Consider the following 19,444-nt stretch of genomic DNA (forward strand, 5'->3'; position numbering starts at 1 on the left):
CATGCTCATTTCAGCAGCACCTATGCTGAAATTGGAATGACACAGAGAAGATTAGCGTGGCCCTTATGCGAGAATAAGACACAAATTCATGAAGCGTTCCATATGTTCACACCTAACTTTAGGTAGAATAAATGTGCAAGGAACCATAGGAATATATACATGTTGGGTGGCTTTAATGCTTCATTTTGTAAAAGGAAAATAAAGTAACATTATGAAAAGAAAAAGATGAGTCAATGCTTACCCAAATAGGAAACATGGCCTATTTGGCACCAGTGGGTGGTTTGGCACAACTGGAATATTGAGCATGCGGTGAGATGGGCCGGGGTGGAGTGGTGAGGATGGAGATGAGACGTAGGTCGGGACCATATCCAGGAAGGTGCTAGGGGCCCTGCCAATCTCTACCCCAGCCCCCCTGAAGGTCAATGTCCACACAGGTTAGGAAAGGGAATCTAGAAGTAGCTAGAAGTTCATGGCATTATGTTCGTGGCATTCTTGCCTGTAGATTTCACTTTTTCCTCTGGGCTCTGGTAAACCTGTGTCCTCTTTGAGTTTTCAGTAAAGTTAATAGCAAAATAAAACCCTTGCTAATAATTTATCCTAGAGATAGGAGCTGTCAGATAATCATTCAGAATTTAAAATCTCATCTCAATATTCCTTCAGATGAAGAAAAATAGTAGGATAAAAATATAGCATGGCTTATTAGTAACATCTTAACCCATTTTTCTCCTTAATGGTTGGAACATGCTGCCTTTCCCTGCTCTTTATATCAGCATTTCTGTTATTAAAACTGTCTAAGTCCTAGGAGGATTTGCCCCATGAATTTAACATGACTGAGGAAGCATGCTCCAGGTAAAACTTACCTGCAAATTATCTGATTGAGACTAGGCTTCTTAATAAAGAGAACAAAATTGAATCACCACCTTTTTGTAGCTTAAAATGTGGGTTACCTTTCTCCTTCACCCCCAATTTCATGATTATTTATAATGTAAATCAGGCAGCTTTATAAAATGATTGCAAGCAACACAAGTCCTTGTGTTCAAAACCAGAGGCTGCTGCTGATATGGGGCAGGAGAGTGTAACATGGAAGAGAGTTAGGGGGTAGAAAAAAGACAGACAGACAGACAAAGCTACCATATCTAAGCTTCTCCAAAGGCCATCCTACACATGCAGTTCATTGGTCATAGGTGGGGACTGTGGATGACACCCCTAGAGTTAGGCAGTGCCTACTGAAATGACATTCGGGTTATCTAGTCAAGCCCAAGTCCCCACAAATGTATAACCATTACTTTTTTGGTTTGAGTTCTATAAGCTCTACAAAAAGCAAGTGTAACACAAATGAATCAATCATTGTGAAAAAGGAGAAAGTCTGTGGGAGCCCCCATTTCAGTAATTGATTCTAGAAAGCTTTTCCCCTCTTCATATCACCCCTATGCTTGAAAGCTCTGTTTCCGTTAGAAAAGAAGCCATGCTTCCCTTTCCCTCTCTGCTATTTAACCTACATTTATACTCAGGACTGTTAAAAAAGTAACAACAGGCCCAAGATGGAGCACTTGTGCTAAGCCCTACATCAGCAAACTAAGATTTAATTGCAGTTTTAGTCCCCTGGAAATGCGACCTTTACTCAGTCAATCTGGAATTACCTGGTCTGCACTAGTCAGGTAATCCGAGTAGACCCCCCCACCCTTTCCCAAAGAAAGATGATCTTGCCTGAAATAATCCACTCTTCTAGAAACTCTCCTTTCCTCCCCTCGGCCTCTACATGCCTTCCATTTTGTACAGCTCCTCAGAGCTCCTTTCTATTTGCTAAATGTGATGCTGCCCAATTTATGAATCACTGAATAAATCCAATTAGATCTTCAAATTAACTCAGTTGAATTTTGTTTTATAACACTACGTAAGACTCTGTTAGGGTCCCTAAGCGGCGCTGTTAATAAAAGTCCAGCACTAGATATTAGGCTGTTCTAATGGCTTTACAGGAATTAACTCATTTTATCTTCACCACATGCTTATGACAAAGGTGCTCTTATTGACCTCATTTACAGATGAGAACCTGAAGCACAGAGAGGTGAAGTGACTGTTCAAGGTCACAGAGTCAGAGAGAGGGAGAGCCAGGAGTCAAATTGTGCCGTCTTGATTTATAATAAACATATATTTGGTCTTTGTTCCTGTTTCTGGCACAGAGCTCCTAAAACCCTTGGAATTTTATAAATTATGAGAGTAATAAAGGTGTCTTTTGTTATATTAATGAGTGACTTGGGACAGAGCCTGAGGATGGGGGTTGGTGCCTCGAGAACCAACCATGTGATAAGAGGGTTGGAACTTTCAGTTTCATCCCCCAGACTCCAGGAAAGGGAGAAGGGCTGGAGGTTGAATTAATCACTAATAGTTAACCACTCATGTCTATGTAATGAAGCTCCCATAAAGCCCTAAAAGGAGAGGGTTCAAAGAGCATCCAGGTTTGTGAACACAGGGAGGTGCTGGGAAAGTGTGGGAGCTCCATGCCTTTTCCCCATATCTTGCTCATACAGCTCTTCCACCTGATGTTCCTGAGTTATATCCTTTTATAATAAACCAGTGATCTAGTGCTAGCATGTTAAACTCAAAGGCTAACACGGGCCAAATAAACAAGGTTTAAGTTTATGTGGGCCACAAAAAAAACAAAAGATTCAATTTTCATAGAAACATAGGTTTATTTCGATAGACATGCTGACTATAAAGTGCTGAAATAAATGAGTAATCATTAAAATAATAGAACATTTTAATAAAAATATTTTTTCTTGAACATTAACTTAACAGACACTGAATAACTGCACAAATTAATAAGCATAATGTAAATAAACCTATTTTTCTTGTTCTCAGAAAGCGAAATATTTCCTGTTGCTCACACCAAACAAGTCAGTCCAAGACTAATGATGTGTCAATTGGCTGCTAAAATATTTGCTGCTAGTATTAGTGGCGAGAAATGGTGCGCCTGTGCATAAGGTGCATAAGGGAAATGAATGCAACACGATTATAGTAGTCATTAGCAAATGTAGTTCATTATTAATAATTATGTATAACAGGATATTGTAAAAATTAAGTTATGAAATTTTTATTAAAACATTTCTTACATACTGTTATATTGGCTGGGCCGCAAAAATATTCTTTGTGGGCTGAATGCGGCCTGTGGGCCGTGAGTTTGACATACTTGATCTAGTGTGTAAAATGTTTCTCAGAGTTCTGTGAGCCACTCTAGCAAATTAATTGAACCTGAGGAAGAGGTTATGGGAACCTTTGGTTTATAGCCAGTCAGTCAGAAGCATAAGTCACAGCCTGGACTTGGACTGGTATTTGAGGCTGGGGGTGAGGAGAGGGGTAGTCTTGTAGGACTGAACCCTTAATCAGCAGAATCGGATGCTCTCTCTGGGTAGACGGTGTCAGAATTGCCCAGTGTTGTATGGGAAGACCCCCCACCCCAACATCCACATTGGAATTGGTACCAGGGCAAATTTACAAACACAGGCCATTGGAGCTCTTGAGTCTCACCGAATGCTGCTTCAAAATCACACATGGCCTCAGATGGTTTCATGCAGAACATCTGAAGGAACAGAGCAGCAAATAAACTGTTTTGCTTGTTGTGTTAAGGAGTGTGACTAACAGCTCAAATTCTCTCCACCAGTGCCCTTGAGTTTGAGGGTGCAGTTATTGGTTGCAATAATCCTCACTGTTTATGGGTCTTACAGTTCCATTTTGAAGCAGCCTAATTCCACCCTATGAAGCAATTTTACATATTTTTTAACTACCACTTGTTTTTCAAGGGGAAAAACAAAGAAAACAAAACTTTAAACAAAGTGTGAGAAGGTATGCAGGTAGAGCCACATGGCATTAGGATTCTGGGATTTCCAGCATTGTGGGTGTGACTGACTGAAACAATCCTCAAAAACAACTCAAAGACTTAAGCCTTGGCAAGCCTTCGTCCTTTCAAAGTATCCATGTTAACACCCATTTCTTTGCCAGTCTTCAAATGTCTACGACTAATCCCTGGGGAGAGAACAAAGTGCATAGCATCCTTTTTCTGTAACCCCAGGGGCAGCCCTGTTTCAGGTCCACACCCACCAGGAAATAGGCTAAGATACTACAGCCAACTCCACACGAATTTCTGAGAAATGGACGCTTCACTCAAGACTTTGATGAAAGATGGAGAGAGAATCACATTATATACCCAATTTGCAAAAGTGTCTAAATCTCCCCCTCCCCACCCCCCACCCCCGCCACGTAAGCATCTCCATTAAACACCAACAAAGAGAGGAGTTGGAAATGAGCCTAATAAATGTAGAGAAGGAAAATGTGGAAGAAGAGAAAGAACAAGGAAATGGAAAATGTTTTTCTTTTTTTTCTTTAAACTCAAGTGAACCAAATATTGTTGGCTGAGTTAGCAAAGGAGAGTCAACTGAGGAATGATAGTGAAATAAACCAGTGAAATTGAAGTATTTGCTGCTTCTCTTATCTTTGAGGCTCTGTAATACTTATGGATGTATGAGGTTAAATCACAATATCAGGAGAGTGAAGATGGTGGAATTCATTCCTTTCCAAAAGTTATCTGATTATCCACATGCAATTTGTCAAGAGAAGACACACCTCTTTATACGAGCATACCTCATTTTATTGTGCTTTATTGCACTTTACAGATGTTGTTTATGTATTTATTTACTAGAGGCTCAGTGCACGAAATCACGCAAGACCCAGACCTGGCGTGTCATGGGACCCAGCATCAAGTCCCTCCTGGTAACTGGTCTTTGGTCGTTGCAGCATTACGATCACTGGGTTTTTATTATATAGATTTATTTATTTATTTATTTTACAAATTGAAGGCAAGACACTCCACTAACAAAAAGACTTTGCTTTGCCCTAGCTGGTTTGGCTCAGTGGATAGAGCATCGGCTTGCAGACTGAAGGGTCCCCGGTTCGATTCTGCCCCAGGGCACATGCCCAGGTTGTGAGCTCAATCCCCAGTGTGGGGTGTGCAGGAGGGAGCCAATCAATGATTCTCTCTCACCATTGATGTTTCTATCTCTCTCCCTCTCCCTTCCTCTCTGAAATCAATAAAATATATATTTTTTTAAAAAAAGATTTTGCTTTATTGTGATACTCATTCTATTGAAGTGGTCTGGAACTGAACCCTCAATATCTCTAAGGTGTGTCTGCATAAGCCTTCACTGAAGTTTGATACAAGATAACTCTCAAGCTTTCCAGCTCCCAAGTTGCTCAACTACAGCTGTTAAAGGATGCATCTGTGAACCTATCAGAGCCTCAATTTACTGCCCTTGAACTTGAATGTCAGTGGCTTGAGAAAGAACACATTTTTGTTATTATGAAATCATCTCAGTAATATGAGTGCCACTTGCTTTTTAAGAGAAACCAAAGACTCTTTCTCAATCCCATGAGGTGCCAGCCACCAGGACCAGCACCACCCCAGGTATCGCCCTGCACCTGGACAAAGCGTCCAGCTGACACATTGCCATCCACAAACACATCAGCTCAGACCACTTCCCACATAAAACACTCAATAACTCCCCATTGTGTGCAGGGCTCAACCCATACTCTTTAGTCAAAATTCTTTATCACTTGGTCTCCAAATACCTTTCCAGACCAGGTTCCTGTTCCACGTGTCGTCCCACCCACTGTTGAGGATGTAGTAAGCTATTCAGCTCCTCTGAATGTGCTTTTATCTCCTCTTGTCTCTCCTGGACCTGTGCTGAGATGTTCATAATGGGGAGGCTTCCTCCTTCCCTCCCTGCACTGTGGCTATATTCATCTGGCCTAAACTTCCTTCAGGGTCCAGATTAAATCTCACCACTTGTACAAATTCTTTCACAAATCCCCCCTCCTCTATCAAAACGAATTTCTTCCATTATAATCCCAGAGCACTTTGCAGCAATATGTGGCATCAGAGGGTGTTTGTTTGTTTCTAATACATATTCCTAGATTACAATAACTCCTGCATCATACTTATCATTACCTAACATACTATACATTTTACTTCTTTCTTCATTGTCTGTCTCCCCAACCAGAAAGTACATGGACTTTGTCTGTTTACCTTGTTGCTCTATGCCCCATGCCTAGAACAGTGCCTAGCAAAGAGTAGGTACTCAATAAATATTTGTTGAATGACTCACAGGAGTCTAGCAGTCCCAGCCATACTGTCCTGCTCATCTTTCTACCACCCAAGAGTAGCTGGCAAAGTGCTTGGCACCTACTTCTTGAATCCAGCGGGATTGAAGAGCCAGCTACGTGCATCTGGCTGTGAATATCTCCTCTGCTTTAAAAAGATGTGAATTTCGCTGCAGTTACACAGCAGTGGTGCTGTGAGGCAGGCAGACACATGAGGCAGACACTCTCACAAGAAAACTCTAGGCTAAACTCTAATAGGCAACTCTAATTGCTACATCTAGTTAGGAAGAGGAAATCAGTTACATTAAGAATCCTTGGTGTCAGAGAACCAAATAAAAAGCTGTTGGATAAAATTTTTCATTCCGCACTCCAATCAGCTTCCTCAGAGAAGACAGGGAGATAGCAGCACTTAGCAAGTTTTATTGGACCCAACGCTATGCTCCCATGACTACAGAAACCAAAAAGAAAGAAAAATCTGGTCCTTGGCCACCAAGTTCCTCTTTGGCATTTGTTTGAGAGGAAGCCGCCACGTTGTCTCTGAGATCTTAAGGATTATCCCTGCAAAAGATCCGCCTCTGAGGCTTGAATCTATGCCAACTGCTTCCAGTTTGAGAGCTGATCCTGCTAATTGAGCAAGTGACAGAAGCACTGTTCAGTTCACCTCTGTGGGTAAAGCAGCTACTTGTATTGTCTTCAATCACTTCATCTAAAAAGAGATATTTTCCCCTTAATATTTGCAGTTTTTGACGTGTTTACATCATCTTCTGTAGCATCTTAAGTATCACAGGGCCCACTTCTCTTTTTCTGAGAAACCCAACAAAAATATATTAAAAGAAAGAAATATGATAATATGAATATCCACTAGGATCACCAAAATAAATTCCAACAGATCTGTTATATGTAAACAAAAACAATTTATATATGCGCACACACATGTGCGTGTGTGTTCAGAAGCAGTGTGATAGCCTTAGTGTCAGCCCGATCAAGATTCTAGGCAAGCTCTGTCACCTACTAACCATAGGAATTAGGGCAAGTGATAGAAACTCTCTAAACTTTTATTTCCTTGTCTGTAGAGATAAAAAATAATACCTGTCCACAGTTATTTTGTGGACATTAAATGAGATAATTCTTCTATAGCACTTAGTACTACACCCACAATATAGAAACCATTCCATAACTGACAAATGGATAAATTAATATACTGTCAGACACCTTCAAACTACTGGTTCAGCCCTGCTACACTCCTGACACAATAGGAATTTTCTCATCCCCCAAACAACTGGGTCCTGAAACTACTGTTTACAGCAGCACTGGCTGCCACTTAACGGCCACTGTTCAAGGTTCATGACCCAAGGATTTGTATGCTGACTATTACAATTTTACTGCATATAACAATGGTTTTCTTATAGATGGGAATCAGGATTAGGAGGAAGAGGAGCCTTTTTCTACTTTGCACAAAGGCACTATACGGGCAAGCGCTGGCCCTGGGCAATTAAAGACAAGCACTGGCGCCAGCTCCCTGGGAGAAAGCAACCGGGCTAGATGACTGCGGTTTCAGCCACAGTTGGGCTCATTCATGGGACTCTAAACACTGTAAGTATTGTTGAACGGGGCTGAAAAGCTGCTCTCGGCTAGACAGTCTTTGGGTTTGTAAATGTTAGCCACTGTGTTTGCTGTTCTTATTATACTCTTCATTTAATTTTATTATATTATTTTAGTGTTCAACCTCATTCCAGAGGCCATGCCTGTCTCCTACAATAGCCTGTCAGCATCATGTACCTGCCATAATAAAAATCAAAAGGCAAACCCAAGTGAGCACTACGCCATCTGGAAGCACTCTGGTCCTCCCTGGAATGGGGCCCTCTGCAGACTCAGGCTGAAAACAGGACCTGACTCTGGATAGGACCTGCACAGCCTCAGCCAGCTAGCTGAGAGATGACAAGAAGCATGGGCAAAATGAAGCAAGGGCAATGAGTCCTGGGGAGCAAAGGAAACACTCAGGTCAATTGCAGGGCAGCAACCAGAGGTGGCCTTTTGCGTGGGTACCTGGGAATCATTAACAGTCACCAGGACAAGACTGGTCATAGCTCCAGAGTGGGAGTTTCTTCCTTCTTCAAGCCTCCATAATGTGCTGTTTGTACCTCCTATATCGGACCTAGACATTGCCTGGTTGTCCTCCTGGAAGTCTATAAAGGCAAAAGATACAAAGTATAAGAGCCATGATTCTCTCTCTCTTGCTTGTTTATACCACAACTAGTGGCCCGGTGCATGAAATTTGTGCACGGGGGCAGGGGGGTCACCTCAGCCCAGCCTGCATCCCCAATCTGGGACCCCTCGGGGGATGTCCGACTGCCAGTTTAGGCCCGATCCTGCAGGGACATCCCTCTCACAATCCGGGACCGCTGGCTCCTTACTGCTCACCTGCCTGCCTGCCTGATTGCCCCTAATTGTGCCCCCTGCCAGCCTGATCACCCCTAACCACCTCTGCCTGCAAGCCTGATCACCCCTAATTGCCCCCACTGTCAGCCTGGTCACCCCCAACTGCCCCCCTCCCCTGCTGACCTGGTTGCCCCTAACTGTTCCACCCGCCAGCCTGGTTGCCTCTTATTGCCCTCCCCCCACAGGCCTGGTTGCCCCTTACTGCCCCCCCACAGGCCTGGTTGCCAACTGCCCCCCCCCTGCTGGTCTGGTTGCCCCTCACTGCCCCCCCTGCCAGCCTGGTCACCCCTTACTGCCCCCCCCTCCAGCCTGGTCACCCCCAACTGCCCCCCCTGCCAGCCTGGTCGCCCCTCACTGCCTCCCCTGCTGGCCAGGTCACCCCCAAATGCCCCTCCTGTTGGCCTGGTTGCCCTCAACTGCCCCCCCTGCCAGCCTGGTTGCCCCACAAAGCCTGCTGTTCGGTTGTTACTGTGAGGGTGTCCTGACCAATTTGCATATTACCCTTTTATTAGTATAGATAGTAAGTCCATGCTGGTTGATCATAAATTCATCCACCCACTTTCATAATACACATTTCTATATCTCAATTGTATTACACAACTCTATGCATTTATCAAAACCCATAGACCTGTACATCACAAAAGTGAATATTATTGTGTATTGATTAAGAATGAGAGGTTATAGCAGACACCACTCTTGCCTACCCAACACCCTTTTCCCCAAATGCCACTTCCTTACTAACAAAACCCTGATTCTATTCAGGCATCGGTCTGACTTAGGGGAGGCTGGCCCGTCCAGCCTCTTAGAGATACATCTTGATTAAGCTAAGCTAAGCCAATTGGTAACCTGATTCCTCTTGTCATTGATTGGTTTAAGAATGACATTTCATGGGATCTTTACCAACCAATATGTGAGGGTCTGAAAGTTTCAGCTCAAGTTCTGTTTTCTCTTTAAAAGGGGGCCTCAGGATAGTCTTGTGCCTCTTTTTTTCTGGCTTTTGGCATTGTGTGAGGATGTGATTCCTAGAGCTGGTAGAGTGATCTTGTGAGTAAGGGGAGCTAGCACACATGCAGAGGACAACAGATCAGTCAGACAAAAGGAATCCAGGTCATACTGCTAGTGTTGAGCAGCTGAGTTCATGATCTTGGAGACCAGTTTATCCCTACCTCCTCCTGACTTTCTGCTATGGGAGGTGATACATATTTTTCTTATTGTTGAAGCTGGTTTATTTGGTCTTCCTATTACCTACAGCCAAAAGCATCATGATTAATACACTGGTCCCATGCTCTTAGAAATGGGTCAGGCATCCTATAGGCCAACAACAAACACAATAGGTGTCTGTTATACCAAGGCCAACATACTGTGTGCTTGTTTTGTTGCAGAAATTGTCTCTTGATTATAGGTGGACTACCTAAGGAGCCACTTATACCTAATTCAACCAATAACAAATGCTAGAAACTTAAGCCAACGGTGCCTTTAAAGTTATCAAAGTTTGTCTTGTTTTCTATTTTATTATTCTAATTTTATGATAAATTTCCTTTTTCTCCTTTTTTTTTCTAGGTTTTGTCCTGCTGGATGCTGGAAACTTCCTTTTTAGCTCCTCATATATGCAGACTCTTGCTGTGTCTGCTCTCAGCAGGGCCTCCTGCTAACTTTTGTTGTCTTCATCTGTCTAAAGCTTCATCTTTCTTTGGCTTTTATCGTCATCTAAAAACTCTTCTTCCTTTCCCTCTTTTCTTGATCTGACATAAAATCAAGGTTGTCCACTGAGATGTATGTTTATGAATCAATGTTTAAAAAAATCTCTATTCCTTTTAAAAAACCACTTTTTCATCACCTTAATTTTTTTGTTTGTTTGTTTGTTTGTTTTTCTTCATATTTTTCTCTTGATTGAAATGCTTGTCATCCAGGTCATTGGAAGCCTCTTTATTGCTATTGAACTCTTTTTCAGATTCAACATCTTTGTCCTTTCTTAACTCAGATTTGATTATCTCCTTATTAATCCAACAGAAAGGAATCCTCCCATATCCTTCCAGCCCACAATTGTAAGATAAAAAATTATCTGCCATGAGCATCCTGCAGGCAATGTGTCAAACAGGCAATACATCAAGCAGCCAAATTTATCAGAACTTGACCTTCTTTATATATTGCTCCCTAAAATGCCTTGTGTAATAATTCCAGTAGACATTCAATAACTTAAATTGTTTTGAATTAAATCAAATTGAATTTTTATAGTTACTACTAGATGACAGGCAACATGCACGAATTTGGCTGCTTTAAAACACATAGAAAAGGACATTAATAATAGAAACATCTTGAGATTCTAATACCTATATTCGAGCGACTCAAGACAGTCAAGAGCTGAATATTTATTATGTGGATTATCTAGTTCTAGTCCATTGATTCACCTTCTGCCTGATGACACCTGACATTTTTCATTCTAATATCTAAAATATTATCATAAAATATCTAGCACATAAATTCATTAATTAGTTAAATGCCAGGAGTTTAACCCTAATGAGTTAAGGTCTGGGGATGTTAAAGAGATTGCAATGTCTAGGATCTTCTTAACCTTTGTGGAGCAGGAGGGAAGATGGAATTTGTATAAAGATTCTCAAAATGTCCACTCAGTTTATTATTATTTTTAATTGTAGTATGATAACATACAGCCTTTCACATCTAACTTTTGTTTCTTCTATCGTTAGTCCTCAGTTCTCACCTCTGGTGGCAGCCAGATTTCATTTCATTCATTTTCTCATTCATTCACTTATTCATTCAACAGTCACGTATTAATCATCACCTGGGGGCAAGCACTGTTCTGGGTGCTCAGGATATATCAGTGAAGAAAACAGAGGACTCCTGCTCTCCTGGAGCTTACATTCTAGTGCAAGGGACATTAGAATATAATAAATCCATAAACTCAGGGAGAGCTCAATTTTTAAAGATAAATGAGGCTGAGTAAGAAACTGTTGAGGAATGGCCTCTCCGAAGAGGTGCCATTTGAACTAAGGCTTTATGTTATTTTTTATTATTTTTATTTTTATTTTAGAGAGAGAGGAAGGGAGAGAGAGAGAAAAATATCGATGTGAGAGAGAAATGATGATTGGTCGCCTCCTGCACATGCCCTGACCGGGAGCTGAACCTACAGCCTAGGTATGTGCCCTGACCAGGAATCAAACCCACAACCCTTTGGTGTATGGATGAGGCTCCAACCAACAGAGTAACACTGGTCAGGGAGAACTAAGGCAAGGAGACTTCTTATTTTTAGATATTCTTCAGATATTTCCTTCTTTTGTTTTCTAATATTAGTATCTTGCAGCAGGGAATAAAAAAACTAGAGTCTAGTGATGTGATATTGGGAAACTCTCTTTACTTCCCTGGTCCTTACTTTTCATGATAGCAAAATAAGAAGGCTGAATAATAAATGAGATTCTTAGTAGCCCTGAAATTATAACACTTTGTGAAAGTTATTAGAGCTTTGTAATATTATTTTATTTTAATTAATTATATAATAAAAGATTATTAGAACTTTACAATGTTTAATGATGGTAACATTAGAAAATGTTATTATCAGAACCTATGTTCTAGAGAACACATGTAAGAAATCTCTCTAGCTACTATTTGACTTTCCAACAGGTAAGATCTTTTTTTTAAAATATCAGAAATCTAAGTGCTCTATACTCTTTTAAAATAATGTTGTCTATCAGATCATTTTGTTTAGTAAATTCTTTAAACAGAAGTTGAGGCAAACCTACCAGTTTCATGAATTATGAAACATGATTCAGACCTGTTGATGAGATAGACAATAACTAGAAACATAACTTGGATTGGGTTTAGATTGTCAAAAAATTAAACCAGATGAAACTGAGGGTCCTTAGGACTTTGATTAATTTAGCTTCTCTCTCTCTCTCTCTCTCTCTCTCTCTCTCTCTCTCTCTCTCTCTCTCTCTCTCTCTCTCTTTCTCCTGGATACTTAGCTACCCCTCAGGCAGCAGAAGACAGTAGCCCAGACCTGACTGGACGTGACTAAAGATCTGGACCTCTGGCAGGCTAAAGATGACATCTTTTTATTGTTGTTGTTAATCCTCCTCATTGGAGGATATTTTTCCATGGCTTTTAGAGAGAGTGGAAAGGAGGGAGGAGAGAGAGAGAGAAACATTGATGTGAGAGAGTCACATCAATTGGTTGCCTCTGACACACAACCCAACTGGGGTGGGGAACCTGCAACCAGGTATGTGCCTTAGACTGGAATCCAACCAGCAACTCTTTGGTTCACAGGCCGTCACTCTAACCATTGAGCATGCTGGCCAGGGCTAAAGATAACATCTTGACCTAAGTTATGCTTCAGTCCTGAGCCCTAAAGTGGAACAACTCCCTGGCTATTTCCCCATGAGATCAGACAGAGGGATGCCAGAAAATACCTCAGAACTGTCCTCAAGACCTGAAGAAAGATTCATTATCCTTACCACAATCAGCTCTCAGTAAGACCACAGACCTCTAACCCACGGTGTCTTGTGATTTTGGCCTACAGAATCTGTAACCTACACACCATCAAGGAGTTTGGACTTTTGAGCATTAGTTTCCAGTTCTGGGTGGTGCCATTCATAATAAAAACAGCCACTATTTCCCACTGCAATTCTCAGTGTTCAGTATTTGACTCTGCAAGCACAGGTTGGATGAATTCTATTTTGATCTATAAGAAAATTGGTGACTATGTAGGGACTCAGCTCTGAGTGGGCTTTCTGCCCACAGTTCAGCAGGCTAGTGGTGGTCTCTCTATCTTCTGTCCGAGCAGCTGCCTGGACTAATTGTTCCAGGGACGGACCTGCAGTGCTCACTGCTGACCAGGCATGGCTGACTTACCACACTTTCATTGTGCAGTGAGAGAAATTGAATACTTGGTTTAGGAGATGTCTACTGATGAGTAACCTGATGAGTGACAACCCTAGGGATACCCATTATCCCCCTATTACTTTTGGTTACGTCCTTAAAGGACTCACTTGGTTTGGAGCTTCTCCTATTGATTGTATTAGGAAGGACTAGGAGAAGTTACAGTTAGCAGGATTGAATACTATAACTGTACCTATTATTTGTTGAGTTTGTGTCTTGTCTGATGGGAAAGGGGGCTAATGCCAAGAGCATTTCAGCAGACCTTGGAGGAGTGGGCAGCGGAAGCTTGACAAGCCTAACTCAAGGTAGCTAGTTCTTCACTTCATCTTGACAATACTGAGCAGATCTCATGTTTACCCCTTGTTCCCAGGGGATAATAATACTCTGGGTCTGAGGAATAGCGGGAAATTTGGGCCACCCAATTGTCTTGTCTGTTGGGTCTGACTTGTCAAGAGACAGACTTTAGAAGGATATAAGGTTTGAAAATATAGTTTTTGAAAGAATCAGAGATGATAATTTTGTCCTTAAAAAAAGCTGATAAACTCTGAATGGATAGCAAGGGAGAAAACTAAGAAAAGTTCAGGAAGTGGTAGAAGTAATTGTGAGAAAAAATTTTGTCATGGGAAAACTTATGTCTACCCCCTGGGGTGCATCTTACAAAACTGGGCCACGAGAATGCTCTTCCTTTGCAATGTGGCCAGGCCACATTGTCCAGAAAACGGCTCCTTAAATTATAGTACCATAATGCAACTTAAGTTATTTTGTAAAAGAGAGAAAAATGAGGTGAAATCTCCTATGTAGAAGCATTTATGCTTTTATATCAGCATAGGTCTGTTCAAATGAGCAAATGTACTAGTAAAGTTATGACACAAACAGATAAACTGGTTAGGCCAGTTCTGCTGGAGTCTCCTGAGAATGAGGATGACTCATTCTGACTCCAGCATAATGCCCCGAGGCTGCCTCTGCTCCACCACCTTGTGGAAGATGCAGCTGCAGCTCCTCACCACAGCCTCCCGCGGGAGAGGGGCCTCTACCAGACAGGACCAGGAATGGCCATTGCTCCCGCACCTGAAGGGGTACTAGATTTGGTCAAGAGTTTCCTCCAATCCAGACAGGGCAATTCCCAATTAGACAAGTACCAATAGGAAGATTTCATGTCCATGGCTAACTGACAGGGATGGTCTGGATGCATACTCCTTTTCTGATGTTGGACCATTTAGCTGGAAGAATAGTATGCCTCATTGACCGGTGCCACTTTTAGGACTGGACTTATTAACTAAAATGAATGCCAAAATAACCTTTGCCCCTTGCCAGTTGGACACTGAGGTGCCTCTAGATAAAGCTTGTGCCATGCAGTCAGCTTTATTGACCTTAACCAAGAAAGAAATTCTGGCCGAGATCCCTAAAAGATTCTAAAAGTAACTCTGGAAGTACGGGCAAAGGGCTGACCTAGAAAGGCAAAAACTACAGCCCCAATCCACATACAATTGAGGGCATGAGCAACAACCCCCCTCCCCCCCTGCTACACACACACACACACACACACACACACACACACACACACACACGTAAACAGTATTCTCTAAGAACAAGCTAAGAGTGAAATCTAACCATAAATGTCAGTATTCTTCTTCTCCTTCTTCTCCTCCTTCTTCTTCTTCTTCTTCTTCTTCTTCTTCTTCTTCTTCTTCTTCTTCTTCTTCTTCTTCTTCTTCTTCTTCCTTAATCTCCTCACTCAAGGACATGCTTAGAGAGAGGAAGGGAGAGAGAAAGAGAGAAACATCAATGGGTTGCCTTCCATACGTGCCCTGACCTTGCAACCTGGGTATGTATCCTGACCTGGACTTGAACTGGCAACCTTTTGGTGCCCAGGATGACAACTCAACCAACTGAGCCATTCCAGCCAGGCAGGTAGCAGCTCTTAGAGTACCAGCTTATTTGGCCTTGTCATTCACTGTACAATACTCCCATCTTACTAGTGCAGAAACCAGGCACTAGTGTATATGGGTTTGCTCAGGACTTGGAGGCCATTAACCAGAGAGTGAAAGACATCCACGCAGTGGTCTTTAATCCCTACACTTTGCTGACCACCTTGTCTGGGGAATTCTGTTGGCTTACAGTGCTGGACTTAAAGATGCCTTCTTTTGCATTCCTCTCAGCCCTGAGTCTCAGGAATTGTTTGCACTTGAATGGGAGGACCCAGACTCTCAAGTTAAACAACAGAACTACTGGACAGTTTTCCCCCAGCAGCTCAAAAACTCCCCACCCTGTTTGGAGAGGCTTTAACTAGAGATTTAAGGGAACTTTGGCCAGATAATGGGGCACTGATCCAATGTGTTGATGACATTCTCAATTGCCAATCTCAGCAAAGAGGCTTCTGACAAAAATACCATTCTAACCTTGAACTTCCTGGCTGAATGGGGATATGAAGTTTCCCAAAAAAAAGAAAGTCCAAATATCCAAGTCCTCTGAGGACAAAGAAACTTTCTCCCAGACAGGAAGGAAACCTTAGCCAGGATGGTAATGCCCTCCACCCTCGGGCAGCTAAGGAGATTTCTAGGAATGGCTGGCTTTTGTAGGATCTGGATTTCAAACTTTGGCTTGATTGCAGAACTGTTCTATGAGGCACTGAAAGGAAAAGATCAAGAGCCTTTGATTTGGACTGGACTGGGGAATGCCAAAAGGCCTTCAATGCTGTTAAAGAAAAATTCTTGATAGTCCCAGCCCTAGGCCTCCCAGACTTAAGAAAGCCTTTTGACTTGTTTGTACATGAAAGACAGGTATCTAGAAAATATTAAAGGCCAGTGGCCAATTTCTCAAAACAGCTGGACACAGTGCTCAGGGATAACCAGTTTGTCCGAAGACCATGGCTGCTACCTTTGGCCCTCTACAGGAAGCTGAGGAGTTCACCCTGGGACCACCCAACACAGTACATACTCCACACAGTGTGTTGCCCTTACTAGCACAAAAAATATAGGATACTGGCTGACCTCCAGTCGACCGGGAAAGTACCAGGCCATTCTTTTAGACAATCTTAATGTCATTCTCAAGACTATTTTCACTCTAAACCCAGCCACCGTGCTTTCCTCTGAGCCAGAGAGACTGAAACATTATTGTATTCAAATAATTGCACAAGTCTCTTCTAGCCATCAGACCTGATTGACTTGCTGCTAAAGAATCCTGATCTCGAGATGTTTACCCATGGAAGCAGCTTTACGGACATGGGAAATTGGAAAACAGGATATGCGTGGTGACTCTTCAGGAAACCTAGGGACAGGTACTTCAGTCCAGAAGCCTGAATTATTGGCCCCAACTTGAGCCCTACACCTGGAAAAAGGTAAAAGAGTCAACATCTACACTGATTTCAAATATACATTTACGGTAGTACATGCCCGTGGATCAATTCAGAAAGAAAGAGGACTTTTTACATCAGGAGGAAAAGAAATTAAACATTCTCAGGAGATATTAGATCCCCTAAAGGCAGTTACATTATGGAACCTAAGTAGGTTGCCATCATCATGTACTACCCAAATCATCAGCAGACCAATGGCTTAATTCCCCAAGGAAATAATAAAGCAGATCAAGCTGCCAAGCTGTTGTGCCAAACTAAAATTCCAGTATCCCTGGCAGCAGCCTTTATTCTTAAAGCTAAGACATTGCCTTAAAGCTAGCCCCACCTGAATATTCCTTAAAAGACTTAGAAAGAACAAAAGAATGAGGCTATTCTACTTAACCCGAAAGAGGAATGGATGAGCAATGAACAGGTGATCACTTTGATCCCAAAACACCTGATGGGGGAAACAGCACCATCCACCAGAGCACCCATTATGGATGGGATGCCTCATTCCCATGGATGTAGAAATGCATTACTGGGCCAGATACGCAAATAACTGTTCAAAAAATAACTTAGAAATGCATTATCTATGTCAGAAATAATCCTCAAACAGGACCTCACTGAGAAGACAAGATGGTCCAGCGCCAAGGATTGGGCCCTGGAAAAGGTTGGCAAATTAACTTCACTATGATGACCAAAACAACTGGAAATTATCGACATCTGCTAGTTTGTGTAGATGCTTTTGTGGGATGGGTCGAAGCATTCCCCTGCAGGTCAGAGAAGACCTCAGAAGTAATAAAAGCCTTATTAAAAGAAATGGTTCCTAGGTTTGGACTGCCCTCCTCTATTCCAGTGACAGTGGGAGCACCTTGATTGCCAAGGTGACCCAGGAGGTTTCTCAACAATTAGAAACACAATGGAAATTCCTGGAGGCCACAATCTGTTGGGGGAAAAAACAACAGAGAAGATGAATCACATGTTAAGAAAAACCACTGCTAAATGGTGCCAAGAGACTAACCTAAAATGGGATAAGGTATTGCCTATTGCCCTGCTGAGGATGACAGTAGCTCGCAGAAGCTGGATTCAATTAAGTCCTTATCAAATATTATATGGAGGCCCTTTCTATGTCTTAGAGAAAATCTTAGAAATGTTGATGACCTAAAGATTAAAGAACTGGACACTATAAGGTATGTACAGTCCTTGGGATTAACTTTAACTACTATTCATAAGTTTGCTTCCAACAGGATGAAGTACCCCACAGATGTCTCATTAGACCATTTCAACCCTACAGACTGGGTACTTTTAAAGTTCTGGAAAAATAAACATCCTGATGACAAACTTGAACTTAAGTGGGTGGGACCTTATCAGATTTTACTAACCACTTATTCTTCTGTTAAACTAGAAAGAGTCAAGCCCTGAATTCTCACCACTGTCACTGAAGTTAAGCCTGCTCCATACCTATGACCTCTCACCTGAGAGACAATACCCTCAGAAACTGCTGCTCAACCACCTGAGCATTCCTACAAGGCCATCTCAGACTGTAAGATACTCTTTAGAAGGAAAACATCTGAAAACCTGGACTAGACTTCTCCAAAATGAAGAACACCCTCTGATTGATATCCAAGATAATTGTTTGTTTTGTAATCTCTAACTTTCTCTTCTTTCCATTTTCACCTGTTACAGGTAATGAATGCCATCTATGGGCTACCACCTATGTAAAAATGTATAACCAATCTGATTGCTGGGACTGTGGACTACTACCTGTATCTAGTGCAGCAGGCATGCCTTTATACACCCATTTAACATCTCGGACTGGGAACAATGGATGGAGCAAGTCACCAAGGGAAGTGGGGTTCCTCTTCCCCTACTCCACATTTAGGGGAAAATATGCCCTCATCAGATAAGATTGTTGTTCATGTATCTCTGCTTATGAGACTAACATTATGATCTGTTAACCCACATGAGTACAGCCACAGAACAGGTTGATAACCTTCTATATGTGGATGCATTCATCCACTGGCTCACTTCTCTTCCCGGCTACTAGGGAATGCCCATATTAGTTTTACTCCTTTGTGGCATCAGGATACTAATGGGATATTTCTGCCTTTACAATTGTGCCTGAGGGCAGCTAAAACTAGCAACCTGATGATGATTCAAACTGAGGACTCTCGGCCTGGGACCCAAGACTGTTTCCAATTATGTGTAAAACAGTTTCATTCCTCTAATCCCCAAAACTCTGTCCCTTCTCAGATAGAGCTGTCATCAACCCTTATCCCTGAAGATTGAAAAATGATCATAAGGGAAGAATTGAAACTGAAGGTCCTTAGGACTTTGATTAAACTCAGTTTTAAATTCTAGCTCTAAAAAATCTCTACATCTATCTGTCTATCTGCAAAAAGGTTTACAGTTTTTCATATGGAAAGTAATACAATAACCCTATATAATAAAAGCCCAGTGACCGAAAGGTGGAACAACCAGAATGACTGGTCAACCAGTCGCTATGTGTGCACTGACCATCAGGGGGCAGATGCTCAATGCAGGAGCTGCCCCCTGATTGTCAGTGCCCTCCCACAGTGAGGGCCCGTCCACAGCCACTCGGCTGACTGGGATGAGTGGTGCTCCCACAGTGGG

General features: G+C 42.2%; 1 long non-coding RNA gene across 1 annotated transcript in view; it reads right to left on the minus strand.

The window, feature by feature from the left end:
* Window positions 1–6,879: 6,879 nt before the first annotated feature.
* The window catches only part of LOC307103374, a 44,733-nt gene continuing 32,168 nt past the window's right edge, over window positions 6,880–19,444 (minus strand). The window contains exons 2-3 of the long non-coding RNA XR_013813812.1: window positions 15,091–15,225; window positions 6,880–8,336 (exon numbers count right to left, since the gene is read on the minus strand). This is a non-coding gene — a long non-coding RNA (uncharacterized lncRNA). The remainder of the gene's footprint in view (window positions 8,337–15,090; window positions 15,226–19,444) is intronic.

Source organism: Cnephaeus nilssonii, assembly GCF_951640355.1.
Source record: "Cnephaeus nilssonii genome assembly, chromosome: 7".
Lineage (NCBI taxonomy): Eukaryota > Metazoa > Chordata > Mammalia > Chiroptera > Vespertilionidae > Cnephaeus > Cnephaeus nilssonii.